The sequence below is a fragment of the Salmo salar genome, chromosome 08, assembly GCF_965601325.2.
Source record: "Salmo salar chromosome 08, fSalSal1, whole genome shotgun sequence".
Lineage (NCBI taxonomy): Eukaryota > Metazoa > Chordata > Actinopteri > Salmoniformes > Salmonidae > Salmo > Salmo salar.
In genome coordinates this window covers 2,940,001-2,962,500 of record NC_138298.1, presented here as the reverse complement: position 1 = coordinate 2,962,500, position 22,500 = coordinate 2,940,001, and the positions used below count along the sequence as shown (strand labels likewise).

The following is a 22,500-nucleotide window of genomic DNA, read 5'->3' as shown; positions in this document are numbered from 1 at the left end:
CTATATATGTTGTAGCAAGAGATTGTTTCTCGCTTACGGCCATATCAGCCTCGGTACGCCCGATCTCGTCTGATCTCGGAAGCGAAGCAGGGTCGGGCCTGGTTAGTACTTGGATGGGAGACCCCCTGGGAATACCAGGTGCTGTAAGCATTTTGTCCACGAGGGTGTGCTCTTGCACTATTTCATCAGCAACACTGCCTTGTATTAAGCATTTAATGATGAATTGACTTAATGTCTGTTTTATCAGACTCACTTTGACTATATATGTTGTAGCAAGAGATTGTTTCTGGCTTACGGCCATACCAGCCTGGGTACGCCCGATCTCGTCTGATCTCGAAAGCTAAGCAGGGTCGGGCCTGGTTAGTACTTGGATGGGAGACCGCCTGGGAATACCAGGTGCTGTAAGCATTTTGTCCACGAGGGTGTGCTCTTGCACTATTTCATCAGCAACACTGCCTTGTATTAAGCATTTAATGATGAATTGACTAAATGTCTGTTTTATCAGACTCACTTTGACTATATATGTTGTAGCAAGAGATTGTTTCTCGCTTACGGCCATACCAGCCTGGGTACGCCCGATCTCGTCTGATCTCGGAAGCTAAGCAGGGTCGGGCCTGGTTAGTACTTGGATGGGAGACCGCCTGGGAATACCAGGTGCTGTAAGCATTTTGTCCACGAGGGTGTGCCCCTGCACTATTTCATCAGCAACACTGCCTTGTAGTAAGCATTTAATGATGAATTGACTAAATGCAGCTTCCTGCCTTTTTAATAGGATCAAATTTCCTTGTGTTTTCAATTAGCATCTGCCTTGTATTTATAAGACAAACAAGAATATTGTTGCTGAATGCAGCTTGTGTGTGCTTTGTGCTCCTTTGCCCTGTTCAAATGATGAAAGGAAATAAAGTTTGTATTTTATCCAACTACCTGTGCTAAAAAGTGATGGGAACAGTGTTTGTAATTTCTTCTACTTTTTCAGTGACACAAAGTTCAAGCTGCTTATCTTATTGGTGAAAATGCAATGTCTGTTTATCACACTCACTTTGACTATATATGTTGTAGCAAGAGATTGTTTCTCGCTTACGGCCATACCAGCCTGGGTACGCCCGATCTCGTCTGATCTCGGAAGCTAAGCAGGGTCGGGCCTGGTTAGTACTTGGATGGGAGACCGCCTGGGAATACCAGGTGCTGTAAGCATTTTGTCCACGAGGGTGTGCTCTTGCACTATTTCATCAGCAACACTGCCTTGTATTAAGCATTTAATGATGAATTGACTAAATGTCTGTTTTATCAGATTCACTTTGACTATATATGTTGTAGCAAGAGATTGTTTCTCGCTTACGGCCATACCAGCCTGGGTACGCCCGATCTCGTCTGATCTTGGAAGCTAAGCAGGGTCGGGCCTGGTTAGTACTTGGATGGGAGACCGCCTGGGAATACCAGGTGCTGTAAGCATTTTGTCCACGAGGGTGTGCTCTTGCACTATTTCATCAGCAACACTGCCTTGTAGTAAGCATTTAATGATGAATTGACTAAATGCAGCTTCCTGCCTTTTTAATAGGATCAAATTTCCTTGTGTTTTCAATTAGCATCTGCCTTGTATTTATAAGACAAACAAGAATATTGTTGCTGAATGCAGCTTGTGTGTGCTTTGTGCTCCTTTGCCCTGTTCAAATGATGAAAGGAAATAAAGTTTGTATTTTATCCAACTACCTGTGCTAAAAAGTGATGGGAACAGTGTTTGTAATTTCTTCTACTTTTTCAGTGACACAAAGTTCAAGCTGCTTATCTAATTGGTGAAAATGCAATGTCTGTTTATCACACTCACTTTGACTATATATGTTGTAGCAAGAGATTGTTTCTCGCTTACGGCCATACCAGCCTGAGTACCCCCGATCTCGTCTGATCTCGGAAGCTAAGCAGGGTCGGGCCTGGTTAGTACTTGGATGGGAGACCGCCTGGGAATACCAGGTGCTGTAAGCATTTTGTCCACGAGGGTGTGCTCTTGCACTATTTCATCAGCAACACTGCCTTGTATTAAGCATTTAATGATGAATTGACTAAATGTCTGTTTTATCAGACTCACTTTGACTATATATGTTGTAGCAAGAGATTGTTTCTCGCTTACGGCCATACCAGCCTGGGTACGCCCGATCTCGTCTGATCTCGGAAGCTAAGCAGGGTCGGGCCTGGTTAGTACTTGGATGGGAGACCGCCTGGGAATACCAGGTGCTGTAAGCATTTTGTCCACGAGGGTGTGCTCTTGCACTATTTCATCAGCAACACTGCCTTGTATTAAGCATTTAATGATGAATTGACTAAATGTCTGTTTTATCAGATTCACTTTGACTATATATGTTGTAGCAAGAGATTGTTTCTCGCTTACGGCCATACCAGCCTGGGTACGCCCGATCTCGTCTGATCTCGGAAGCTAAGCAGGGTCGGGCCTGGTTAGTACTTGGATGGGAGACCGCCTGGGAATACCAGGTGCTGTAAGCATTTTGTCCACGAGGGTGTGCCCCTGCACTATTTCATCAGCAACACTGCCTTGTAGTAAGCATTTAATGATGAATTGACTAAATGCAGCTTCCTGCCTTTTTAATAGGATCAAATTTCCTTGTGTTTTCAATTAGCATCTGCCTTGTATTTATAAGACAAACAAGAATATTGTTGCTGAATGCAGCTTGTGTGTGCTTTGTGCTCCTTTGCCCTGTTCAAATGATGAAAGGAAATAAAGTTTGTATTTTATCCAACTACCTGTGCTAAAAAGTGATGGGAACAGTGTTTGTAATTTCTTCTACTTTTTCAGTGACACAAAGTTCAAGCTGCTTATCTAATTGGTGAAAATGCAATGTCTGTTTATCACACTCACTTTGACTATATATGTTGTAGCAAGAGATTGTTTCTCGCTTACGGCCATACCAGCCTGAGTACCCCCGATCTCGTCTGATCTCGGAAGCTAAGCAGGGTCGGGCCTGGTTAGTACTTGGATGGGAGACCGCCTGGGAATACCAGGTGCTGTAAGCATTTTGTCCACGAGGGTGTGCTCTTGCACTATTTCATCAGCAACACTGCCTTGTATTAAGCATTTAATGATGAATTGACTAAATGTCTGTTTTATCAGATTCACTTTGACTATATATGTTGTAGCAAGAGATTGTTTCTCGCTTACGGCCATACCAGCCTGGGTACGCCCGATCTCGTCTGATCTCGGAAGCTAAGCAGGGTCGGGCCTGGTTAGTACTTGGATGGGAGACCGCCTGGGAATACCAGGTGCTGTAAGCATTTTGTCCACGAGGGTGTGCCCCTGCACTATTTCATCAGCAACACTGCCTTGTAGTAAGCATTTAATGATGAATTGACTAAATGCAGCTTCCTGCCTTTTTAATAGGATCAAATTTCCTTGTGTTTTCAATTAGCATCTGCCTTGTATTTATAAGACAAACAAGAATATTGTTGCTGAATGCAGCTTGTGTGTGCTTTGTGCTCCTTTGCCCTGTTCAAATGATGAAAGGAAATAAAGTTTGTATTTTATCCAACTACCTGTGCTAAAAAGTGATGGGAACAGTGTTTGTAATTTCTTCTACTTTTTCAGTGACACAAAGTTCAAGCTGCTTATCTTATTGGTGAAAATGCAATGTCTGTTTATCACACTCACTTTGACTATATATGTTGTAGCAAGAGATTGTTTCTCGCTTACGGCCATACCAGCCTGGGTACGCCCGATCTCGTCTGATCTCGGAAGCTAAGCAGGGTCGGGCCTGGTTAGTACTTGGATGGGAGACCGCCTGGGAATACCAGGTGCTGTAAGCATTTTGTCCACGAGGGTGTGCTCTTGCACTATTTCATCAGCAACACTGCCTTGTATTAAGCATTTAATGATGAATTGACTAAATGTCTGTTTTATCAGATTCACTTTGACTATATATGTTGTAGCAAGAGATTGTTTCTCGCTTACGGCCATACCAGCCTGGGTACGCCCGATCTCGTCTGATCTTGGAAGCTAAGCAGGGTCGGGCCTGGTTAGTACTTGGATGGGAGACCGCCTGGGAATACCAGGTGCTGTAAGCATTTTGTCCACGAGGGTGTGCCCCTGCACTATTTCATCAGCAACACTGCCTTGTAGTAAGCATTTAATGATGAATTGACTAAATGCAGCTTCCTGCCTTTTTAATAGGATCAAATTTCCTTGTGTTTTCAATTAGCATCTGCCTTGTATTTATAAGACAAACAAGAATATTGTTGCTGAATGCAGCTTGTGTGTGCTTTGTGCTCCTTTGCCCTGTTCAAATGATGAAAGGAAATAAAGTTTGTATTTTATCCAACTACCTGTGCTAAAAAGTGATGGGAACAGTGTTTGTAATTTCTTCTACTTTTTCAGTGACACAAAGTTCAAGCTGCTTATCTAATTGGTGAAAATGCAATGTCTGTTTATCACACTCACTTTGACTATATATGTTGTAGCAAGAGATTGTTTCTCGCTTACGGCCATACCAGCCTGGGTACGCCCGATCTCGTCTGATCTCGGAAGCTAAGCAGGGTCGGGCCTGGTTAGTACTTGGATGGGAGACCGCCTGGGAATACCAGGTGCTGTAAGCATTTTGTCCACGAGGGTGTGCTCTTGCACTATTTCATCAGCAACACTGCCTTGTATTAAGCATTTAATGATGAATTGACTAAATGTCTGTTTTATCAGATTCACTTTGACTATATATGTTGTAGCAAGAGATTGTTTCTCGCTTACGGCCATACCAGCCTGGGTACGCCCGATCTCGTCTGATCTCGGAAGCTAAGCAGGGTCGGGCCTGGTTAGTACTTGGATGGGAGACCGCCTGGGAATACCAGGTGCTGTAAGCATTTTGTCCACGAGGGTGTGCCCCTGCACTATTTCATCAGCAACACTGCCTTGTAGTAAGCATTTAATGATGAATTGACTAAATGCAGCTTCCTGCCTTTTTAATAGGATCAAATTTCCTTGTGTTTTCAATTAGCATCTGCCTTGTATTTATAAGACAAACAAGAATATTGTTGCTGAATGCAGCTTGTGTGTGCTTTGTGCTCCTTTGCCCTGTTCAAATGATGAAAGGAAATAAAGTTTGTATTTTATCCAACTACCTGTGCTAAAAAGTGATGGGAACAGTGTTTGTAATTTCTTCTACTTTTTCAGTGACACAAAGTTCAAGCTGCTTATCTAATTGGTGAAAATGCAATGTCTGTTTATCACACTCACTTTGACTATATATGTTGTAGCAAGAGATTGTTTCTCGCTTACGGCCATACCAGCCTGGGTACGCCCGATCTCGTCTGATCTCGGAAGCTAAGCAGGGTCGGGCCTGGTTAGTACTTGGATGGGAGACCGCCTGGGAATACCAGGTGCTGTAAGCATTTTGTCCACGAGGGTGTGCTCTTGCACTATTTCATCAGCAACACTGCCTTGTATTAAGCATTTAATGATGAATTGACTAAATGTCTGTTTTATCAGATTCACTTTGACTATATATGTTGTAGCAAGAGATTGTTTCTCGCTTACGGCCATACCAGCCTGGGTACGCCCGATCTCGTCTGATCTCGGAAGCTAAGCAGGGTCGGGCCTGGTTAGTACTTGGATGGGAGACCGCCTGGGAATACCAGGTGCTGTAAGCATTTTGTCCACGAGGGTGTGCCCCTGCACTATTTCATCAGCAACACTGCCTTGTAGTAAGCATTTAATGATGAATTGACTAAATGCAGCTTCCTGCCTTTTTAATAGGATCAAATTTCCTTGTGTTTTCAATTAGCATCTGCCTTGTATTTGTAAGACAAACAAGAATATTGTTGCTGAATGCAGCTTGTGTGTGCTTTGTGCTCCTTTGCCCTGTTCAAATGATGAAAGGAAATAAAGTTTGTATTTTATCCAACTACCTGTGCTAAAAAGTGATGGGAACAGTGTTTGTAATTTCTTCTACTTTTTCAGTGACACAAAGTTCAAGCTGCTTATCTAATTGGTGAAAATGCAATGTCTGTTTATCACACTCACTTTGACTATATATGTTGTAGCAAGAGATTGTTTCTCGCTTACGGCCATACCAGCCTGGGTACGCCCGATCTCGTCTGATCTCGGAAGCTAAGCAGGGTCGGGCCTGGTTAGTACTTGGATGGGAGACCGCCTGGGAATACCAGGTGCTGTAAGCATTTTGTCCACGAGGGTGTGCTCTTGCACTATTTCATCAGCAACACTGCCTTGTATTAAGCATTTAATGATGAATTGACTAAATGTCTGTTTTATCAGATTCACTTTGACTATATATGTTGTAGCAAGAGATTGTTTCTCGCTTACGGCCATACCAGCCTGGGTACGCCCGATCTCGTCTGATCTCGGAAGCTAAGCAGGGTCGGGCCTGGTTAGTACTTGGATGGGAGACCGCCTGGGAATACCAGGTGCTGTAAGCATTTTGTCCACGAGGGTGTGCCCCTGCACTATTTCATCAGCAACACTGCCTTGTAGTAAGCATTTAATGATGAATTGACTAAATGCAGCTTCCTGCCTTTTTAATAGGATCAAATTTCCTTGTGTTTTCAATTAGCATCTGCCTTGTATTTATAAGACAAACAAGAATATTGTTGCTGAATGCAGCTTGTGTGTGCTTTGTGCTCCTTTGCCCTGTTCAAATGATGAAAGGAAATAAAGTTTGTATTTTATCCAACTACCTGTGCTAAAAAGTGATGGGAACAGTGTTTGTAATTTCTTCTACTTTTTCAGTGACACAAAGTTCAAGCTGCTTATCTTATTGGTGAAAATGCAATGTCTGTTTATCACACTCACTTTGACTATATATGTTGTAGCAAGAGATTGTTTCTCGCTTACGGCCATACCAGCCTGGGTACGCCCGATCTCGTCTGATCTCGGAAGCTAAGCAGGGTCGGGCCTGGTTAGTACTTGGATGGGAGACCGCCTGGGAATACCAGGTGCTGTAAGCATTTTGTCCACGAGGGTGTGCTCTTGCACTATTTCATCAGCAACACTGCCTTGTATTAAGCATTTAATGATGAATTGACTAAATGTCTGTTTTATCAGATTCACTTTGACTATATATGTTGTAGCAAGAGATTGTTTCTCGCTTACGGCCATACCAGCCTGGGTACGCCCGATCTCGTCTGATCTTGGAAGCTAAGCAGGGTCGGGCCTGGTTAGTACTTGGATGGGAGACCGCCTGGGAATACCAGGTGCTGTAAGCATTTTGTCCACGAGGGTGTGCCCCTGCACTATTTCATCAGCAACACTGCCTTGTAGTAAGCATTTAATGATGAATTGACTAAATGCAGCTTCCTGCCTTTTTAATAGGATCAAATTTCCTTGTGTTTTCAATTAGCATCTGCCTTGTATTTATAAGACAAACAAGAATATTGTTGCTGAATGCAGCTTGTGTGTGCTTTGTGCTCCTTTGCCCTGTTCAAATGATGAAAGGAAATAAAGTTTGTATTTTATCCAACTACCTGTGCTAAAAAGTGATGGGAACAGTGTTTGTAATTTCTTCTACTTTTTCAGTGACACAAAGTTCAAGCTGCTTATCTAATTGGTGAAAATGCAATGTCTGTTTATCACACTCACTTTGACTATATATGTTGTAGCAAGAGATTGTTTCTCGCTTACGGCCATACCAGCCTGGGTACGCCCGATCTCGTCTGATCTCGGAAGCTAAGCAGGGTCGGGCCTGGTTAGTACTTGGATGGGAGACCGCCTGGGAATACCAGGTGCTGTAAGCATTTTGTCCACGAGGGTGTGCTCTTGCACTATTTCATCAGCAACACTGCCTTGTATTAAGCATTTAATGATGAATTGACTAAATGTCTGTTTTATCAGATTCACTTTGACTATATATGTTGTAGCAAGAGATTGTTTCTCGCTTACGGCCATACCAGCCTGGGTACGCCCGATCTCGTCTGATCTCGGAAGCTAAGCAGGGTCGGGCCTGGTTAGTACTTGGATGGGAGACCGCCTGGGAATACCAGGTGCTGTAAGCATTTTGTCCACGAGGGTGTGCCCCTGCACTATTTCATCAGCAACACTGCCTTGTAGTAAGCATTTAATGATGAATTGACTAAATGCAGCTTCCTGCCTTTTTAATAGGATCAAATTTCCTTGTGTTTTCAATTAGCATCTGCCTTGTATTTATAAGACAAACAAGAATATTGTTGCTGAATGCAGCTTGTGTGTGCTTTGTGCTCCTTTGCCCTGTTCAAATGATGAAAGGAAATAAAGTTTGTATTTTATCCAACTACCTGTGCTAAAAAGTGATGGGAACAGTGTTTGTAATTTCTTCTACTTTTTCAGTGACACAAAGTTCAAGCTGCTTATCTAATTGGTGAAAATGCAATGTCTGTTTATCACACTCACTTTGACTATATATGTTGTAGCAAGAGATTTTTTCTCGCTTACGGCCATACCAGCCTGGGTACGCCCGATCTCGTCTGATCTCGGAAGCTAAGCAGGGTCGGGCCTGGTTAGTACTTGGATGGGAGACCGCCTGGGAATGCCAGGTGCTGTAAGCATTTTGTCCACGAGGGTGTGCTCTTGCACTATTTCATCAGCAACACTGCCTTGTATTAAGCATTTAATGATGAATTGACTAAATGTCTGTTTTATCAGACTCACTTTGACTATATATGTTGTAGCAAGAGATTGTTTCTCGCTTACGGCCATACCAGCCTGGGTACGCCCGATCTCGTCTGATCTCGGAAGCTAAGCAGGGTCGGGCCTGGTTAGTACTTGGATGGGAGACCGCCTGGGAATACCAGGTGCTGTAAGCATTTTGTCCACGAGGGTGTGCCCCTGCACTATTTCATCAGCAACACTGCCTTGTAGTAAGCATTTAATGATGAATTGACTAAATGCAGCTTCCTGCCTTTTTAATAGGATCAAATTTCCTTGTGTTTTCAATTAGCATCTGCCTTGTATTTATAAGACAAACAAGAATATTGTTGCTGAATGCAGCTTGTGTGTGCTTTGTGCTCCTTTGCCCTGTTCAAATGATGAAAGGAAATAAAGTTTGTATTTTATCCAACTACCTGTGCTAAAAAGTGATGGGAACAGTGTTTGTAATTTCTTCTACTTTTTCAGTGACACAAAGTTCAAGCTGCTTATCTAATTGGTGAAAATGCAATGTCTGTTTATCACACTCACTTTGACTATATATGTTGTAGCAAGAGATTGTTTCTCGCTTACGGCCATACCAGCCTGGGTACGCCCGATCTCGTCTGATCTCGGAAGCTAAGCAGGGTCGGGCCTGGTTAGTACTTGGATGGGAGACCGCCTGGGAATACCAGGTGCTGTAAGCATTTTGTCCACGAGGGTGTGCTCTTGCACTATTTCATCAGCAACACTGCCTTGTATTAAGCATTTAATGATGAATTGACTAAATGTCTGTTTTATCAGATTCACTTTGACTATATATGTTGTAGCAAGAGATTGTTTCTCGCTTACGGCCATACCAGCCTGGGTACGCCCGATCTCGTCTGATCTCGGAAGCTAAGCAGGGTCGGGCCTGGTTAGTACTTGGATGGGAGACCGCCTGGGAATACCAGGTGCTGTAAGCATTTTGTCCACGAGGGTGTGCCCCTGCACTATTTCATCAGCAACACTGCCTTGTAGTAAGCATTTAATGATGAATTGACTAAATGCAGCTTCCTGCCTTTTTAATAGGATCAAATTTCCTTGTGTTTTCAATTAGCATCTGCCTTGTATTTATAAGACAAACAAGAATATTGTTGCTGAATGCAGCTTGTGTGTGCTTTGTGCTCCTTTGCCCTGTTCAAATGATGAAAGGAAATAAAGTTTGTATTTTATCCAACTACCTGTGCTAAAAAGTGATGGGAACAGTGTTTGTAATTTCTTCTACTTTTTCAGTGACACAAAGTTCAAGCTGCTTATCTAATTGGTGAAAATGCAATGTCTGTTTATCACACTCACTTTGACTATATATGTTGTAGCAAGAGATTGTTTCTCGCTTACGGCCATACCAGCCTGGGTACGCCCGATCTCGTCTGATCTCGGAAGCTAAGCAGGGTCGGGCCTGGTTAGTACTTGGATGGGAGACCGCCTGGGAATACCAGGTGCTGTAAGCATTTTGTCCACGAGGGTGTGCTCTTGCACTATTTCATCAGCAACACTGCCTTGTATTAAGCATTTAATGATGAATTGACTAAATGTCTGTTTTATCAGATTCACTTTGACTATATATGTTGTAGCAAGAGATTGTTTCTCGCTTACGGCCATACCAGCCTGGGTACGCCCGATCTCGTCTGATCTCGGAAGCTAAGCAGGGTCGGGCCTGGTTAGTACTTGGATGGGAGACCGCCTGGGAATACCAGGTGCTGTAAGCATTTTGTCCACGAGGGTGTGCCCCTGCACTATTTCATCAGCAACACTGCCTTGTAGTAAGCATTTAATGATGAATTGACTAAATGCAGCTTCCTGCCTTTTTAATAGGATCAAATTTCCTTGTGTTTTCAATTAGCATCTGCCTTGTATTTATAAGACAAACAAGAATATTGTTGCTGAATGCAGCTTGTGTGTGCTTTGTGCTCCTTTGCCCTGTTCAAATGATGAAAGGAAATAAAGTTTGTATTTTATCCAACTACCTGTGCTAAAAAGTGATGGGAACAGTGTTTGTAATTTCTTCTACTTTTTCAGTGACACAAAGTTCAAGCTGCTTATCTAATTGGTGAAAATGCAATGTCTGTTTATCACACTCACTTTGACTATATATGTTGTAGCAAGAGATTGTTTCTCGCTTACGGCCATACCAGCCTGGGTACGCCCGATCTCGTCTGATCTCGGAAGCTAAGCAGGGTCGGGCCTGGTTAGTACTTGGATGGGAGACCGCCTGGGAATACCAGGTGCTGTAAGCATTTTGTCCACGAGGGTGTGCCCCTGCACTATTTCATCAGCAACACTGCCTTGTAGTAAGCATTTAATGATGAATTGACTAAATGCAGCTTCCTGCCTTTTTAATAGGATCAAATTTCCTTGTGTTTTCAATTAGCATCTGCCTTGTATTTATAAGACAAACAAGAATATTGTTGCTGAATGCAGCTTGTGTGTGCTTTGTGCTCCTTTGCCCTGTTCAAATGATGAAAGGAAATAAAGTTTGTATTTTATCCAACTACCTGTGCTAAAAAGTGATGGGAACAGTGTTTGTAATTTCTTCTACTTTTTCAGTGACACAAAGTTCAAGCTGCTTATCTAATTGGTGAAAATGCAATGTCTGTTTATCACACTCACTTTGACTATATATGTTGTAGCAAGAGATTGTTTCTCGCTTACGGCCATACCAGCCTGGGTACGCCCGATCTCGTCTGATCTCGGAAGCTAAGCAGGGTCGGGCCTGGTTAGTACTTGGATGGGAGACCGCCTGGGAATACCAGGTGCTGTAAGCATTTTGTCCACGAGGGTGTGCTCTTGCACTATTTCATCAGCAACACTGCCTTGTATTAAGCATTTAATGATGAATTGACTAAATGTCTGTTTTATCAGATTCACTTTGACTATATATGTTGTAGCAAGAGATTGTTTCTCGCTTACGGCCATACCAGCCTGGGTACGCCCGATCTCGTCTGATCTTGGAAGCTAAGCAGGGTCGGGCCTGGTTAGTACTTGGATGGGAGACCGCCTGGGAATACCAGGTGCTGTAAGCATTTTGTCCACGAGGGTGTGCCCCTGCACTATTTCATCAGCAACAATGCCTTGTAGTAAGCATTTAATGATGAATTGACTAAATGCAGCTTCCTGCCTTTTTAATAGGATCAAATTTCCTTGTGTTTTCAATTAGCATCTGCCTTGTATTTATAAGACAAACAAGAATATTGTTGCTGAATGCAGCTTGTGTGTGCTTTGTGCTCCTTTGCCCTGTTCAAATGATGAAAGGAAATAAAGTTTGTATTTTATCCAACTACCTGTGCTAAAAAGTGATGGGAACAGTGTTTGTAATTTCTTCTACTTTTTCAGTGACACAAAGTTCAAGCTGCTTATCTAATTGGTGAAAATGCAATGTCTGTTTATCACACTCACTTTGACTATATATGTTGTAGCAAGAGATTGTTTCTCGCTTACGGCCATACCAGCCTGAGTACCCCCGATCTCGTCTGATCTCGGAAGCTAAGCAGGGTCGGGCCTGGTTAGTACTTGGATGGGAGACCGCCTGGGAATACCAGGTGCTGTAAGCATTTTGTCCACGAGGGTGTGCTCTTGCACTATTTCATCAGCAACACTGCCTTGTATTAAGCATTTAATGATGAATTGACTAAATGTCTGTTTTATCAGACTCACTTTGACTATATATGTTGTAGCAAGAGATTGTTTCTCGCTTACGGCCATACCAGCCTGGGTACGCCCGATCTCGTCTGATCTCGGAAGCTAAGCAGGGTCGGGCCTGGTTAGTACTTGGATGGGAGACCGCCTGGGAATACCAGGTGCTGTAAGCATTTTGTCCACGAGGGTGTGCTCTTGCACTATTTCATCAGCAACACTGCCTTGTATTAAGCATTTAATGATGAATTGACTAAATGTCTGTTTTATCAGATTCACTTTGACTATATATGTTGTAGCAAGAGATTGTTTCTCGCTTACGGCCATACCAGCCTGGGTACGCCCGATCTCGTCTGATCTCGGAAGCTAAGCAGGGTCGGGCCTGGTTAGTACTTGGATGGGAGACCGCCTGGGAATACCAGGTGCTGTAAGCATTTTGTCCACGAGGGTGTGCTCTTGCACTATTTCATCAGCAACACTGCCTTGTATTAAGCATTTAATGATGAATTGACTAAATGTCTGTTTTATCAGATTCACTTTGACTATATATGTTGTAGCAAGAGATTGTTTCTCGCTTACGGCCATACCAGCCTGGGTACGCCCGATCTCGTCTGATCTTGGAAGCTAAGCAGGGTCGGGCCTGGTTAGTACTTGGATGGGAGACCGCCTGGGAATACCAGGTGCTGTAAGCATTTTGTCCACGAGGGTGTGCCCCTGCACTATTTCATCAGCAACACTGCCTTGTAGTAAGCATTTAATGATGAATTGACTAAATGCAGCTTCCTGCCTTTTTAATAGGTCAAATTTCCTTGTGTTTTCAATTAGCATCTGCCTTGTATTTATAAGACAAACAAGAATATTGTTGCTGAATGCAGCTTGTGTGTGCTTTGTGCTCCTTTGCCCTGTTCAAATGATGAAAGGAAATAAAGTTTGTATTTTATCCAACTACCTGTGCTAAAAAGTGATGGGAACAGTGTTTGTAATTTCTTCTACTTTTTCAGTGACACAAAGTTCAAGCTGCTTATCTAATTGGTGAAAATGCAATGTCTGTTTATCACACTCACTTTGACTATATATGTTGTAGCAAGAGATTGTTTCTCGCTTACGGCCATACCAGCCTGGGTACGCCCGATCTCGTCTGATCTCGGAAGCTAAGCAGGGTCGGGCCTGGTTAGTACTTGGATGGGAGACCGCCTGGGAATACCAGGTGCTGTAAGCATTTTGTCCACGAGGGTGTGCCCCTGCACTATTTCATCAGCAACAATGCCTTGTAGTAAGCATTTAATGATGAATTGACTAAATGCAGCTTCCTGCCTTTTTAATAGGATCAAATTTCCTTGTGTTTTCAATTAGCATCTGCCTTGTATTTATAAGACAAACAAGAATATTGTTGCTGAATGCAGCTTGTGTGTGCTTTGTGCTCCTTTGCCCTGTTCAAATGATGAAAGGAAATAAAGTTTGTATTTTATCGAACTACCTGTGCTAAAAAGTGATGGGAACAGTGTTTGTAATTTCTTCTACTTTTTCAGTGACACAAAGTTCAAGCTGCTTATCTAATTGGTGAAAATGCAATGTCTGTTTATCACACTCACTTTGACTATATATGTTGTAGCAAGAGATTGTTTCTCGCTTACGGCCATACCAGCCTGGGTACGCCCGATCTCGTCTGATCTCGGAAGCTAAGCAGGGTCGGGCCTGGTTAGTACTTGGATGGGAGACCGCCTGGGAATACCAGGTGCTGTAAGCATTTTGTCCACGAGGGTGTGCTCTTGCACTATTTCATCAGCAACACTGCCTTGTATTAAGCATTTAATGATGAATTGACTAAATGTCTGTTTTATCAGATTCACTTTGACTATATATGTTGTAGCAAGAGATTGTTTCTCGCTTACGGCCATACCAGCCTGGGTACGCCCGATCTCGTCTGATCTTGGAAGCTAAGCAGGGTCGGGCCTGGTTAGTACTTGGATGGGAGACCGCCTGGGAATACCAGGTGCTGTAAGCATTTTGTCCACGAGGGTGTGCCCCTGCACTATTTCATCAGCAACAATGCCTTGTAGTAAGCATTTAATGATGAATTGACTAAATGCAGCTTCCTGCCTTTTTAATAGGATCAAATTTCCTTGTGTTTTCAATTAGCATCTGCCTTGTATTTATAAGACAAACAAGAATATTGTTGCTGAATGCAGCTTGTGTGTGCTTTGTGCTCCTTTGCCCTGTTCAAATGATGAAAGGAAATAAAGTTTGTATTTTATCCAACTACCTGTGCTAAAAAGTGATGGGAACAGTGTTTGTAATTTCTTCTACTTTTTCAGTGACACAAAGTTCAAGCTGCTTATCTAATTGGTGAAAATGCAATGTCTGTTTATCACACTCACTTTGACTATATATGTTGTAGCAAGAGATTGTTTCTCGCTTACGGCCATACCAGCCTGAGTACCCCCGATCTCGTCTGATCTCGGAAGCTAAGCAGGGTCGGGCCTGGTTAGTACTTGGATGGGAGACCGCCTGGGAATACCAGGTGCTGTAAGCATTTTGTCCACGAGGGTGTGCTCTTGCACTATTTCATCAGCAACACTGCCTTGTATTAAGCATTTAATGATGAATTGACTAAATGTCTGTTTTATCAGACTCACTTTGACTATATATGTTGTAGCAAGAGATTGTTTCTCGCTTACGGCCATACCAGCCTGGGTACGCCCGATCTCGTCTGATCTCGGAAGCTAAGCACGGTCGGGCCTGGTTAGTACTTGGATGGGAGACCGCCTGGGAATACCAGGTGCTGTAAGCATTTTGTCCACGAGGGTGTGCTCTTGCACTATTTCATCAGCAACACTGCCTTGTATTAAGCATTTAATGATGAATTGACTAAATGTCTGTTTTATCAGATTCACTTTGACTATATATGTTGTAGCAAGAGATTGTTTCTCGCTTACGGCCATACCAGCCTGGGTACGCCCGATCTCGTCTGATCTCGGAAGCTAAGCAGGGTCGGGCCTGGTTAGTACTTGGATGGGAGACCGCCTGGGAATACCAGGTGCTGTAAGCATTTTGTCCACGAGGGTGTGCTCTTGCACTATTTCATCAGCAACACTGCCTTGTATTAAGCATTTAATGATGAATTGACTAAATGTCTGTTTTATCAGATTCACTTTGACTATATATGTTGTAGCAAGAGATTGTTTCTCGCTTACGGCCATACCAGCCTGGGTACGCCCGATCTCGTCTGATCTTGGAAGCTAAGCAGGGTCGGGCCTGGTTAGTACTTGGATGGGAGACCGCCTGGGAATACCAGGTGCTGTAAGCATTTTGTCCACGAGGGTGTGCCCCTGCACTATTTCATCAGCAACACTGCCTTGTAGTAAGCATTTAATGATGAATTGACTAAATGCAGCTTCCTGCCTTTTTAATAGGTCAAATTTCCTTGTGTTTTCAATTAGCATCTGCCTTGTATTTATAAGACAAACAAGAATATTGTTGCTGAATGCAGCTTGTGTGTGCTTTGTGCTCCTTTGCCCTGTTCAAATGATGAAAGGAAATAAAGTTTGTATTTTATCCAACTACCTGTGCTAAAAAGTGATGGGAACAGTGTTTGTAATTTCTTCTACTTTTTCAGTGACACAAAGTTCAAGCTGCTTATCTAATTGGTGAAAATGCAATGTCTGTTTATCACACTCACTTTGACTATATATGTTGTAGCAAGAGATTGTTTCTCGCTTACGGCCATACCAGCCTGGGTACGCCCGATCTCGTCTGATCTCGGAAGCTAAGCAGGGTCGGGCCTGGTTAGTACTTGGATGGGAGACCGCCTGGGAATACCAGGTGCTGTAAGCATTTTGTCCACGAGGGTGTGCTCTTGCACTATTTCATCAGCAACACTGCCTTGTATTAAGCATTTAATGATGAATTGACTAAATGTCTGTTTTATCAGACTCACTTTGACTATATATGTTGTAGCAAGAGATTGTTTCTCGCTTACGGCCATACCAGCCTGGGTACGCCCGATCTCGTCTGATCTCGGAAGCTAAGCAGGGTCGGGCCTGGTTAGTACTTGGATGGGAGACCGCCTGGGAATACCAGGTGCTGTAAGCATTTTGTCCACGAGGGTGTGCCCCTGCACTATTTCATCAGCAACACTGCCTTGTAGTAAGCATTTAATGATGAATTGACTAAATGCAGCTTCCTGCCTTTTTAATAGGATCAAATTTCCTTGTGTTTTCAATTAGCATCTGCCTTGTATTTATAAGACAAACAAGAATATTGTTGCTGAATGCAGCTTGTGTGTGCTTTGTGCTCCTTTGCCCTGTTCAAATGATGAAAGGAAATAAAGTTTGTATTTTATCCAACTACCTGTGCTAAAAAGTGATGGGAACAGTGTTTGTAATTTCTTCTACTTTTTCAGTGACACAAAGTTCAAGCTGCTTATCTAATTGGTGAAAATGCAATGTCTGTTTATCACACTCACTTTGACTATATATGTTGTAGCAAGAGATTGTTTCTCGCTTACGGCCATACCAGCCTGAGTACCCCCGATCTCGTCTGATCTCGGAAGCTAAGCAGGGTCGGGCCTGGTTAGTACTTGGATGGGAGACCGCCTGGGAATACCAGGTGCTGTAAGCATTTTGTCCACGAGGGTGTGCTCTTGCACTATTTCATCAGCAACACTGCCTTGTATTAAGCATTTAATGATGAATTGACTAAATGTCTGTTTTATCAGACTCACTTTGACTATATATGTTGTAGCAAGAGATTGTTTCTCGCTTACGGCCATACCAGCCTGGGTACGCCCGATCTCGTCTGATCTCGGAAGCTAAGCAGGGTCGGGCCTGGTTAGTACTTGGATGGGAGACCGCCTGGGAATACCAGGTGCTGTAAGCATTTTGTCCACGAGGGTGTGCTCTTGCACTATTTCATCAGCAACACTGCCTTGTATTAAGCATTTAATGATGAATTGACTAAATGTCTGTTTTATCAGATTCACTTTGACTATATATGTTGTAGCAAGAGATTGTTTCTCGCTTACGGCCATACCAGCCTGGGTACGCCCGATCTCGTCTGATCTTGGAAGCTAAGCAGGGTCGGGCCTGGTTAGTACTTGGATGGGAGACCGCCTGGGAATACCAGGTGCTGTAAGCATTTTGTCCACGAGGGTGTGCTCTTGCACTATTTCATCAGCAACACTGCCTTGTATTAAGCATTTAATGATGAATTGACTAAATGTCTGTTTTATCAGACTCACTTTGACTATATATGTTGTAGCAAGAGATTGTTTCTCGCTTACGGCCATACCAGCCTGGGTACGCCCGATCTCGTCTGATCTCGGAAGCTAAGCAGGGTCGGGCCTGGTTAGTACTTGGATGGGAGACCGCCTGGGAATACCAGGTGCTGTAAGCATTTTGTCCACGAGGGTGTGCTCTTGCACTATTTCATCAGCAACACTGCCTTGTATTAAGCATTTAATGATGAATTGACTAAATGTCTGTTTTATCAGATTCACTTTGACTATATATGTTGTAGCAAGAGATTGTTTCTCGCTTACGGCCATACCAGCCTGGGTACGCCCGATCTCGTCTGATCTTGGAAGCTAAGCAGGGTCGGGCCTGGTTAGTACTTGGATGGGAGACCGCCTGGGAATACCAGGTGCTGTAAGCATTTTGTCCACGAGGGTGTGCCCCTGCACTATTTCATCAGCAACAATGCCTTGTAGTAAGCATTTAATGATGAATTGACTAAATGCAGCTTCCTGCCTTTTTAATAGGATCAAATTTCCTTGTGTTTTCAATTAGCATCTGCCTTGTATTTATAAGACAAACAAGAATATTGTTGCTGAATGCAGCTTGTGTGTGCTTTGTGCTCCTTTGCCCTGTTCAAATGATGAAAGGAAATAAAGTTTGTATTTTATCCAACTACCTGTGCTAAAAAGTGATGGGAACAGTGTTTGTAATTTCTTCTACTTTTTCAGTGACACAAAGTTCAAGCTGCTTATCTAATTGGTGAAAATGCAATGTCTGTTTATCACACTCACTTTGACTATATATGTTGTAGCAAGAGATTGTTTCTCGCTTACGGCCATACCAGCCTGAGTACCCCCGATCTCGTCTGATCTCGGAAGCTAAGCAGGGTCGGGCCTGGTTAGTACTTGGATGGGAGACCGCCTGGGAATACCAGGTGCTGTAAGCATTTTGTCCACGAGGGTGTGCTCTTGCACTATTTCATCAGCAACACTGCCTTGTATTAAGCATTTAATGATGAATTGACTAAATGTCTGTTTTATCAGACTCACTTTGACTATATATGTTGTAGCAAGAGATTGTTTCTCGCTTACGGCCATACCAGCCTGGGTACGCCCGATCTCGTCTGATCTCGGAAGCTAAGCAGGGTCGGGCCTGGTTAGTACTTGGATGGGAGACCGCCTGGGAATACCAGGTGCTGTAAGCATTTTGTCCACGAGGGTGTGCTCTTGCACTATTTCATCAGCAACACTGCCTTGTATTAAGCATTTAATGATGAATTGACTAAATGTCTGTTTTATCAGATTCACTTTGACTATATATGTTGTAGCAAGAGATTGTTTCTCGCTTACGGCCATACCAGCCTGGGTACGCCCGATCTCGTCTGATCTTGGAAGCTAAGCAGGGTCGGGCCTGGTTAGTACTTGGATGGGAGACCGCCTGGGAATACCAGGTGCTGTAAGCATTTTGTCCACGAGGGTGTGCCCCTGCACTATTTCATCAGCAACAATGCCTTGTAGTAAGCATTTAATGATGAATTGACTAAATGCAGCTTCCTGCCTTTTTAATAGGATCAAATTTCCTTGTGTTTTCAATTAGCATCTGCCTTGTATTTATAAGACAAACAAGAATATTGTTGCTGAATGCAGCTTGTGTGTGCTTTGTGCTCCTTTGCCCTGTTCAAATGATGAAAGGAAATAAAGTTTGTATTTTATCCAACTACCTGTGCTAAAAAGTGATGGGAACAGTGTTTGTAATTTCTTCTACTTTTTCAGTGACACAAAGTTCAAGCTGCTTATCTAATTGGTGAAAATGCAATGTCTGTTTATCACACTCACTTTGACTATATATGTTGTAGCAAGAGATTGTTTCTCGCTTACGGCCATACCAGCCTGAGTACCCCCGATCTCGTCTGATCTCGGAAGCTAAGCAGGGTCGGGCCTGGTTAGTACTTGGATGGGAGACCGCCTGGGAATACCAGGTGCTGTAAGCATTTTGTCCACGAGGGTGTGCTCTTGCACTATTTCATCAGCAACACTGCCTTGTATTAAGCATTTAATGATGAATTGACTAAATGTCTGTTTTATCAGACTCACTTTGACTATATATGTTGTAGCAAGAGATTGTTTCTCGCTTACGGCCATACCAGCCTGGGTACGCCCGATCTCGTCTGATCTCGGAAGCTAAGCAGGGTCGGGCCTGGTTAGTACTTGGATGGGAGACCGCCTGGGAATACCAGGTGCTGTAAGCATTTTGTCCACGAGGGTGTGCTCTTGCACTATTTCATCAGCAACACTGCCTTGTATTAAGCATTTAATGATGAATTGACTAAATGTCTGTTTTATCAGATTCACTTTGACTATATATGTTGTAGCAAGAGATGGTTTCTCGCTTACGGCCATACCAGCCTGGGTACGCCCGATCTCGTCTGATCTCGGAAGCTAAGCAGGGTCGGGCCTGGTTAGTACTTGGATGGGAGACCGCCTGGGAATACCAGGTGCTGTAAGCATTTTGTCCACGAGGGTGTGCTCTTGCACTATTTCATCAGCAACACTGCCTTGTATTAAGCATTTAATGATGAATTGACTAAATGTCTGTTTTATCAGATTCACTTTGACTATATATGTTGTAGCAAGAGATTGTTTCTCGCTTACGGCCATACCAGCCTGGGTACACCCGATCTCGTCTGATCTTGGAAGCTAAGCAGGGTCGGGCCTGGTTAGTACTTGGATGGGAGACCGCCTGGGAATACCAGGTGCTGTAAGCATTTTGTCCACGAGGGTGTGCCCCTGCACTATTTCATCAGCAACACTGCCTTGTAGTAAGCATTTAATGATGAATTGACTAAATGCAGCTTCCTGCCTTTTTAATAGGTCAAATTTCCTTGTGTTTTCAATTAGCATCTGCCTTGTATTTATAAGACAAACAAGAATATTGTTGCTGAATGCAGCTTGTGTGTGCTTTGTGCTCCTTTGCCCTGTTCAAATGATGAAAGGAAATAAAGTTTGTATTTTATCCAACTACCTGTGCTAAAAAGTGATGGGAACAGTGTTTGTAATTTCTTCTACTTTTTCAGTGACACAAAGTTCAAGCTGCTTATCTAATTGGTGAAAATGCAATGTCTGTTTATCACACTCACTTTGACTATATATGTTGTAGCAAGAGATTGTTTCTCGCTTACGGCCATACCAGCCTGGGTACGCCCGATCTCGTCTGATCTCGGAAGCTAAGCAGGGTCGGGCCTGGTTAGTACTTGGATGGGAGACCGCCTGGGAATACCAGGTGCTGTAAGCATTTTGTCCACGAGGGTGTGCTCTTGCACTATTTCATCAGCAACACTGCCTTGTATTAAGCATTTAATGATGAATTGACTAAATGTCTGTTTTATCAGACTCACTTTGACTATATATGTTGTAGCAAGAGATTGTTTCTCGCTTACGGCCATACCAGCCTGGGTACGCCCGATCTCGTCTGATCTCGGAAGCTAAGCAGGGTCGGGCCTGGTTAGTACTTGGATGGGAGACCGCCTGGGAATACCAGGTGCTGTAAGCATTTTGTCCACGAGGGTGTGCCCCTGCACTATTTCATCAGCAACACTGCCTTGTAGTAAGCATTTAATGATGAATTGACTAAATGCAGCTTCCTGCCTTTTTAATAGGATCAAATTTCCTTGTGTTTTCAATTAGCATCTGCCTTGTATTTATAAGACAAACAAGAATATTGTTGCTGAATGCAGCTTGTGTGTGCTTTGTGCTCCTTTGCCCTGTTCAAATGATGAAAGGAAATAAAGTTTGTATTTTATCCAACTACCTGTGCTAAAAAGTGATGGGAACAGTGTTTGTAATTTCTTCTACTTTTTCAGTGACACAAAGTTCAAGCTGCTTATCTAATTGGTGAAAATGCAATGTCTGTTTATCACACACACTTTGACTATATATGTTGTAGCAAGAGATTGTTTCTCGCTTACGGCCATACCAGCCTGAGTACCCCCGATCTCGTCTGATCTCGGAAGCTAAGCAGGGTCGGGCCTGGTTAGTACTTGGATGGGAGACCGCCTGGGAATACCAGGTGCTGTAAGCATTTTGTCCACGAGGGTGTGCTCTTGCACTATTTCATCAGCAACACTGCCTTGTATTAAGCATTTAATGATGAATTGACTAAATGTCTGTTTTATCAGACTCACTTTGACTATATATGTTGTAGCAAGAGATTGTTTCTCGCTTACGGCCATACCAGCCTGGGTACGCCCGATCTCGTCTGATCTCGGAAGCTAAGCAGGGTCGGGCCTGGTTAGTACTTGGATGGGAGACCGCCTGGGAATACCAGGTGCTGTAAGCATTTTGTCCACGAGGGTGTGCTCTTGCACTATTTCATCAGCAACACTGCCTTGTATTAAGCATTTAATGATGAATTGACTAAATGTCTGTTTTATCAGATTCACTTTGACTATATATGTTGTAGCAAGAGATTGTTTCTCGCTTACGGCCATACCAGCCTGGGTACGCCCGATCTCGTCTGATCTCGGAAGCTAAGCAGGGTCGGGCCTGGTTAGTACTTGGATGGGAGACCGCCTGGGAATACCAGGTGCTGTAAGCATTTTGTCCACGAGGGTGTGCTCTTGCACTATTTCATCAGCAACACTGCCTTGTATTAAGCATTTAATGATGAATTGACTAAATGTCTGTTTTATCAGATTCACTTTGACTATATATGTTGTAGCAAGAGATTGTTTCTCGCTTACGGCCATACCAGCCTGGGTACGCCCGATCTCGTCTGATCTTGGAAGCTAAGCAGGGTCGGGCCTGGTTAGTACTTGGATGGGAGACCGCCTGGGAATACCAGGTGCTGTAAGCATTTTGTCCACGAGGGTGTGCCCCTGCACTATTTCATCAGCAACACTGCCTTGTAGTAAGCATTTAATGATGAATTGACTAAATGCAGCTTCCTGCCTTTTTAATAGGATCAAATTTCCTTGTGTTTTCAATTAGC

General features: G+C 43.4%; 62 non-coding genes across 62 annotated transcripts; all 62 read left to right on the top strand.

Annotated features, from left to right (window-relative positions):
• Positions 1-31: 31 nt before the first annotated feature.
• On the top strand, positions 32-150 carry LOC145851339 (5S ribosomal RNA). The gene has a single exon (XR_014373190.1). It is a non-coding gene; the product is annotated as a 5S ribosomal RNA (ribosomal RNA).
• Positions 151-289: 139 nt separating this feature from the next.
• On the top strand, positions 290-408 carry LOC145884165 (5S ribosomal RNA). The gene has a single exon (XR_014395744.1). It is a non-coding gene; the product is annotated as a 5S ribosomal RNA (ribosomal RNA).
• A 139-nt stretch (positions 409-547) lies between these two features.
• On the top strand, positions 548-666 carry LOC145855805 (5S ribosomal RNA). Its single transcript, XR_014376693.1, has one exon. It is a non-coding gene; the product is annotated as a 5S ribosomal RNA (ribosomal RNA).
• Positions 667-1,075: 409 nt separating this feature from the next.
• LOC145855804 (5S ribosomal RNA) lies at positions 1,076-1,194 on the top strand. Its single transcript, XR_014376692.1, has one exon. It is a non-coding gene; the product is annotated as a 5S ribosomal RNA (ribosomal RNA).
• A 139-nt stretch (positions 1,195-1,333) lies between these two features.
• On the top strand, positions 1,334-1,452 carry LOC145884501 (5S ribosomal RNA). Its single transcript, XR_014396079.1, has one exon. It is a non-coding gene; the product is annotated as a 5S ribosomal RNA (ribosomal RNA).
• A 409-nt stretch (positions 1,453-1,861) lies between these two features.
• LOC145881777 (5S ribosomal RNA) lies at positions 1,862-1,980 on the top strand. The gene has a single exon (XR_014393347.1). It is a non-coding gene; the product is annotated as a 5S ribosomal RNA (ribosomal RNA).
• Positions 1,981-2,119: 139 nt separating this feature from the next.
• Positions 2,120-2,238, top strand: LOC145855803 (5S ribosomal RNA). Its single transcript, XR_014376691.1, has one exon. It is a non-coding gene; the product is annotated as a 5S ribosomal RNA (ribosomal RNA).
• Positions 2,239-2,377: 139 nt separating this feature from the next.
• LOC145855802 (5S ribosomal RNA) lies at positions 2,378-2,496 on the top strand. Its single transcript, XR_014376690.1, has one exon. It is a non-coding gene; the product is annotated as a 5S ribosomal RNA (ribosomal RNA).
• A 409-nt stretch (positions 2,497-2,905) lies between these two features.
• LOC145881776 (5S ribosomal RNA) lies at positions 2,906-3,024 on the top strand. Its single transcript, XR_014393346.1, has one exon. It is a non-coding gene; the product is annotated as a 5S ribosomal RNA (ribosomal RNA).
• Positions 3,025-3,163: 139 nt separating this feature from the next.
• LOC145855801 (5S ribosomal RNA) lies at positions 3,164-3,282 on the top strand. The gene has a single exon (XR_014376689.1). It is a non-coding gene; the product is annotated as a 5S ribosomal RNA (ribosomal RNA).
• A 409-nt stretch (positions 3,283-3,691) lies between these two features.
• On the top strand, positions 3,692-3,810 carry LOC145855800 (5S ribosomal RNA). Its single transcript, XR_014376688.1, has one exon. It is a non-coding gene; the product is annotated as a 5S ribosomal RNA (ribosomal RNA).
• A 139-nt stretch (positions 3,811-3,949) lies between these two features.
• LOC145884500 (5S ribosomal RNA) lies at positions 3,950-4,068 on the top strand. Its single transcript, XR_014396078.1, has one exon. It is a non-coding gene; the product is annotated as a 5S ribosomal RNA (ribosomal RNA).
• A 409-nt stretch (positions 4,069-4,477) lies between these two features.
• On the top strand, positions 4,478-4,596 carry LOC145855799 (5S ribosomal RNA). Its single transcript, XR_014376687.1, has one exon. It is a non-coding gene; the product is annotated as a 5S ribosomal RNA (ribosomal RNA).
• A 139-nt stretch (positions 4,597-4,735) lies between these two features.
• LOC145855797 (5S ribosomal RNA) lies at positions 4,736-4,854 on the top strand. Its single transcript, XR_014376685.1, has one exon. It is a non-coding gene; the product is annotated as a 5S ribosomal RNA (ribosomal RNA).
• A 409-nt stretch (positions 4,855-5,263) lies between these two features.
• On the top strand, positions 5,264-5,382 carry LOC145855796 (5S ribosomal RNA). Its single transcript, XR_014376684.1, has one exon. It is a non-coding gene; the product is annotated as a 5S ribosomal RNA (ribosomal RNA).
• Positions 5,383-5,521: 139 nt separating this feature from the next.
• On the top strand, positions 5,522-5,640 carry LOC145855795 (5S ribosomal RNA). Its single transcript, XR_014376683.1, has one exon. It is a non-coding gene; the product is annotated as a 5S ribosomal RNA (ribosomal RNA).
• A 409-nt stretch (positions 5,641-6,049) lies between these two features.
• On the top strand, positions 6,050-6,168 carry LOC145855794 (5S ribosomal RNA). The gene has a single exon (XR_014376682.1). It is a non-coding gene; the product is annotated as a 5S ribosomal RNA (ribosomal RNA).
• Positions 6,169-6,307: 139 nt separating this feature from the next.
• Positions 6,308-6,426, top strand: LOC145855793 (5S ribosomal RNA). Its single transcript, XR_014376681.1, has one exon. It is a non-coding gene; the product is annotated as a 5S ribosomal RNA (ribosomal RNA).
• Positions 6,427-6,835: 409 nt separating this feature from the next.
• LOC145855792 (5S ribosomal RNA) lies at positions 6,836-6,954 on the top strand. The gene has a single exon (XR_014376680.1). It is a non-coding gene; the product is annotated as a 5S ribosomal RNA (ribosomal RNA).
• A 139-nt stretch (positions 6,955-7,093) lies between these two features.
• LOC145884499 (5S ribosomal RNA) lies at positions 7,094-7,212 on the top strand. The gene has a single exon (XR_014396077.1). It is a non-coding gene; the product is annotated as a 5S ribosomal RNA (ribosomal RNA).
• A 409-nt stretch (positions 7,213-7,621) lies between these two features.
• LOC145855791 (5S ribosomal RNA) lies at positions 7,622-7,740 on the top strand. The gene has a single exon (XR_014376679.1). It is a non-coding gene; the product is annotated as a 5S ribosomal RNA (ribosomal RNA).
• Positions 7,741-7,879: 139 nt separating this feature from the next.
• LOC145855790 (5S ribosomal RNA) lies at positions 7,880-7,998 on the top strand. The gene has a single exon (XR_014376678.1). It is a non-coding gene; the product is annotated as a 5S ribosomal RNA (ribosomal RNA).
• Positions 7,999-8,407: 409 nt separating this feature from the next.
• Positions 8,408-8,526, top strand: LOC145882001 (5S ribosomal RNA). Its single transcript, XR_014393568.1, has one exon. It is a non-coding gene; the product is annotated as a 5S ribosomal RNA (ribosomal RNA).
• A 139-nt stretch (positions 8,527-8,665) lies between these two features.
• LOC145855789 (5S ribosomal RNA) lies at positions 8,666-8,784 on the top strand. Its single transcript, XR_014376677.1, has one exon. It is a non-coding gene; the product is annotated as a 5S ribosomal RNA (ribosomal RNA).
• A 409-nt stretch (positions 8,785-9,193) lies between these two features.
• LOC145855788 (5S ribosomal RNA) lies at positions 9,194-9,312 on the top strand. Its single transcript, XR_014376676.1, has one exon. It is a non-coding gene; the product is annotated as a 5S ribosomal RNA (ribosomal RNA).
• A 139-nt stretch (positions 9,313-9,451) lies between these two features.
• Positions 9,452-9,570, top strand: LOC145855786 (5S ribosomal RNA). The gene has a single exon (XR_014376674.1). It is a non-coding gene; the product is annotated as a 5S ribosomal RNA (ribosomal RNA).
• A 409-nt stretch (positions 9,571-9,979) lies between these two features.
• LOC145855785 (5S ribosomal RNA) lies at positions 9,980-10,098 on the top strand. The gene has a single exon (XR_014376673.1). It is a non-coding gene; the product is annotated as a 5S ribosomal RNA (ribosomal RNA).
• A 139-nt stretch (positions 10,099-10,237) lies between these two features.
• LOC145855784 (5S ribosomal RNA) lies at positions 10,238-10,356 on the top strand. The gene has a single exon (XR_014376672.1). It is a non-coding gene; the product is annotated as a 5S ribosomal RNA (ribosomal RNA).
• Positions 10,357-10,765: 409 nt separating this feature from the next.
• LOC145855783 (5S ribosomal RNA) lies at positions 10,766-10,884 on the top strand. The gene has a single exon (XR_014376671.1). It is a non-coding gene; the product is annotated as a 5S ribosomal RNA (ribosomal RNA).
• Positions 10,885-11,293: 409 nt separating this feature from the next.
• LOC145855782 (5S ribosomal RNA) lies at positions 11,294-11,412 on the top strand. The gene has a single exon (XR_014376670.1). It is a non-coding gene; the product is annotated as a 5S ribosomal RNA (ribosomal RNA).
• A 139-nt stretch (positions 11,413-11,551) lies between these two features.
• LOC145884498 (5S ribosomal RNA) lies at positions 11,552-11,670 on the top strand. The gene has a single exon (XR_014396076.1). It is a non-coding gene; the product is annotated as a 5S ribosomal RNA (ribosomal RNA).
• Positions 11,671-12,079: 409 nt separating this feature from the next.
• Positions 12,080-12,198, top strand: LOC145881775 (5S ribosomal RNA). The gene has a single exon (XR_014393345.1). It is a non-coding gene; the product is annotated as a 5S ribosomal RNA (ribosomal RNA).
• A 139-nt stretch (positions 12,199-12,337) lies between these two features.
• LOC145855781 (5S ribosomal RNA) lies at positions 12,338-12,456 on the top strand. Its single transcript, XR_014376669.1, has one exon. It is a non-coding gene; the product is annotated as a 5S ribosomal RNA (ribosomal RNA).
• Positions 12,457-12,595: 139 nt separating this feature from the next.
• Positions 12,596-12,714, top strand: LOC145855780 (5S ribosomal RNA). The gene has a single exon (XR_014376668.1). It is a non-coding gene; the product is annotated as a 5S ribosomal RNA (ribosomal RNA).
• Positions 12,715-12,853: 139 nt separating this feature from the next.
• LOC145884497 (5S ribosomal RNA) lies at positions 12,854-12,972 on the top strand. Its single transcript, XR_014396075.1, has one exon. It is a non-coding gene; the product is annotated as a 5S ribosomal RNA (ribosomal RNA).
• A 408-nt stretch (positions 12,973-13,380) lies between these two features.
• On the top strand, positions 13,381-13,499 carry LOC145855779 (5S ribosomal RNA). Its single transcript, XR_014376667.1, has one exon. It is a non-coding gene; the product is annotated as a 5S ribosomal RNA (ribosomal RNA).
• A 409-nt stretch (positions 13,500-13,908) lies between these two features.
• Positions 13,909-14,027, top strand: LOC145855778 (5S ribosomal RNA). The gene has a single exon (XR_014376666.1). It is a non-coding gene; the product is annotated as a 5S ribosomal RNA (ribosomal RNA).
• Positions 14,028-14,166: 139 nt separating this feature from the next.
• Positions 14,167-14,285, top strand: LOC145884495 (5S ribosomal RNA). The gene has a single exon (XR_014396073.1). It is a non-coding gene; the product is annotated as a 5S ribosomal RNA (ribosomal RNA).
• Positions 14,286-14,694: 409 nt separating this feature from the next.
• Positions 14,695-14,813, top strand: LOC145881774 (5S ribosomal RNA). Its single transcript, XR_014393344.1, has one exon. It is a non-coding gene; the product is annotated as a 5S ribosomal RNA (ribosomal RNA).
• A 139-nt stretch (positions 14,814-14,952) lies between these two features.
• LOC145884720 (5S ribosomal RNA) lies at positions 14,953-15,071 on the top strand. The gene has a single exon (XR_014396299.1). It is a non-coding gene; the product is annotated as a 5S ribosomal RNA (ribosomal RNA).
• Positions 15,072-15,210: 139 nt separating this feature from the next.
• Positions 15,211-15,329, top strand: LOC145855777 (5S ribosomal RNA). Its single transcript, XR_014376665.1, has one exon. It is a non-coding gene; the product is annotated as a 5S ribosomal RNA (ribosomal RNA).
• Positions 15,330-15,468: 139 nt separating this feature from the next.
• Positions 15,469-15,587, top strand: LOC145884494 (5S ribosomal RNA). The gene has a single exon (XR_014396072.1). It is a non-coding gene; the product is annotated as a 5S ribosomal RNA (ribosomal RNA).
• A 408-nt stretch (positions 15,588-15,995) lies between these two features.
• On the top strand, positions 15,996-16,114 carry LOC145855775 (5S ribosomal RNA). The gene has a single exon (XR_014376663.1). It is a non-coding gene; the product is annotated as a 5S ribosomal RNA (ribosomal RNA).
• A 139-nt stretch (positions 16,115-16,253) lies between these two features.
• On the top strand, positions 16,254-16,372 carry LOC145855774 (5S ribosomal RNA). The gene has a single exon (XR_014376662.1). It is a non-coding gene; the product is annotated as a 5S ribosomal RNA (ribosomal RNA).
• A 409-nt stretch (positions 16,373-16,781) lies between these two features.
• On the top strand, positions 16,782-16,900 carry LOC145881773 (5S ribosomal RNA). Its single transcript, XR_014393343.1, has one exon. It is a non-coding gene; the product is annotated as a 5S ribosomal RNA (ribosomal RNA).
• Positions 16,901-17,039: 139 nt separating this feature from the next.
• On the top strand, positions 17,040-17,158 carry LOC145855773 (5S ribosomal RNA). The gene has a single exon (XR_014376661.1). It is a non-coding gene; the product is annotated as a 5S ribosomal RNA (ribosomal RNA).
• Positions 17,159-17,297: 139 nt separating this feature from the next.
• LOC145884493 (5S ribosomal RNA) lies at positions 17,298-17,416 on the top strand. The gene has a single exon (XR_014396071.1). It is a non-coding gene; the product is annotated as a 5S ribosomal RNA (ribosomal RNA).
• A 139-nt stretch (positions 17,417-17,555) lies between these two features.
• On the top strand, positions 17,556-17,674 carry LOC145855772 (5S ribosomal RNA). Its single transcript, XR_014376660.1, has one exon. It is a non-coding gene; the product is annotated as a 5S ribosomal RNA (ribosomal RNA).
• Positions 17,675-17,813: 139 nt separating this feature from the next.
• On the top strand, positions 17,814-17,932 carry LOC145884492 (5S ribosomal RNA). The gene has a single exon (XR_014396070.1). It is a non-coding gene; the product is annotated as a 5S ribosomal RNA (ribosomal RNA).
• A 409-nt stretch (positions 17,933-18,341) lies between these two features.
• Positions 18,342-18,460, top strand: LOC145881772 (5S ribosomal RNA). The gene has a single exon (XR_014393342.1). It is a non-coding gene; the product is annotated as a 5S ribosomal RNA (ribosomal RNA).
• Positions 18,461-18,599: 139 nt separating this feature from the next.
• LOC145855771 (5S ribosomal RNA) lies at positions 18,600-18,718 on the top strand. Its single transcript, XR_014376659.1, has one exon. It is a non-coding gene; the product is annotated as a 5S ribosomal RNA (ribosomal RNA).
• Positions 18,719-18,857: 139 nt separating this feature from the next.
• Positions 18,858-18,976, top strand: LOC145884491 (5S ribosomal RNA). Its single transcript, XR_014396069.1, has one exon. It is a non-coding gene; the product is annotated as a 5S ribosomal RNA (ribosomal RNA).
• Positions 18,977-19,385: 409 nt separating this feature from the next.
• On the top strand, positions 19,386-19,504 carry LOC145881771 (5S ribosomal RNA). The gene has a single exon (XR_014393341.1). It is a non-coding gene; the product is annotated as a 5S ribosomal RNA (ribosomal RNA).
• Positions 19,505-19,643: 139 nt separating this feature from the next.
• On the top strand, positions 19,644-19,762 carry LOC145855770 (5S ribosomal RNA). The gene has a single exon (XR_014376658.1). It is a non-coding gene; the product is annotated as a 5S ribosomal RNA (ribosomal RNA).
• Positions 19,763-19,901: 139 nt separating this feature from the next.
• On the top strand, positions 19,902-20,020 carry LOC145855769 (5S ribosomal RNA). The gene has a single exon (XR_014376657.1). It is a non-coding gene; the product is annotated as a 5S ribosomal RNA (ribosomal RNA).
• Positions 20,021-20,159: 139 nt separating this feature from the next.
• LOC145881998 (5S ribosomal RNA) lies at positions 20,160-20,278 on the top strand. The gene has a single exon (XR_014393565.1). It is a non-coding gene; the product is annotated as a 5S ribosomal RNA (ribosomal RNA).
• Positions 20,279-20,686: 408 nt separating this feature from the next.
• On the top strand, positions 20,687-20,805 carry LOC145855768 (5S ribosomal RNA). The gene has a single exon (XR_014376656.1). It is a non-coding gene; the product is annotated as a 5S ribosomal RNA (ribosomal RNA).
• Positions 20,806-20,944: 139 nt separating this feature from the next.
• LOC145855767 (5S ribosomal RNA) lies at positions 20,945-21,063 on the top strand. Its single transcript, XR_014376655.1, has one exon. It is a non-coding gene; the product is annotated as a 5S ribosomal RNA (ribosomal RNA).
• Positions 21,064-21,472: 409 nt separating this feature from the next.
• Positions 21,473-21,591, top strand: LOC145881770 (5S ribosomal RNA). Its single transcript, XR_014393340.1, has one exon. It is a non-coding gene; the product is annotated as a 5S ribosomal RNA (ribosomal RNA).
• Positions 21,592-21,730: 139 nt separating this feature from the next.
• LOC145855766 (5S ribosomal RNA) lies at positions 21,731-21,849 on the top strand. The gene has a single exon (XR_014376654.1). It is a non-coding gene; the product is annotated as a 5S ribosomal RNA (ribosomal RNA).
• Positions 21,850-21,988: 139 nt separating this feature from the next.
• On the top strand, positions 21,989-22,107 carry LOC145855764 (5S ribosomal RNA). Its single transcript, XR_014376652.1, has one exon. It is a non-coding gene; the product is annotated as a 5S ribosomal RNA (ribosomal RNA).
• Positions 22,108-22,246: 139 nt separating this feature from the next.
• On the top strand, positions 22,247-22,365 carry LOC145884489 (5S ribosomal RNA). The gene has a single exon (XR_014396067.1). It is a non-coding gene; the product is annotated as a 5S ribosomal RNA (ribosomal RNA).
• The last annotated feature ends 135 nt before the right edge of the window (positions 22,366-22,500 follow it).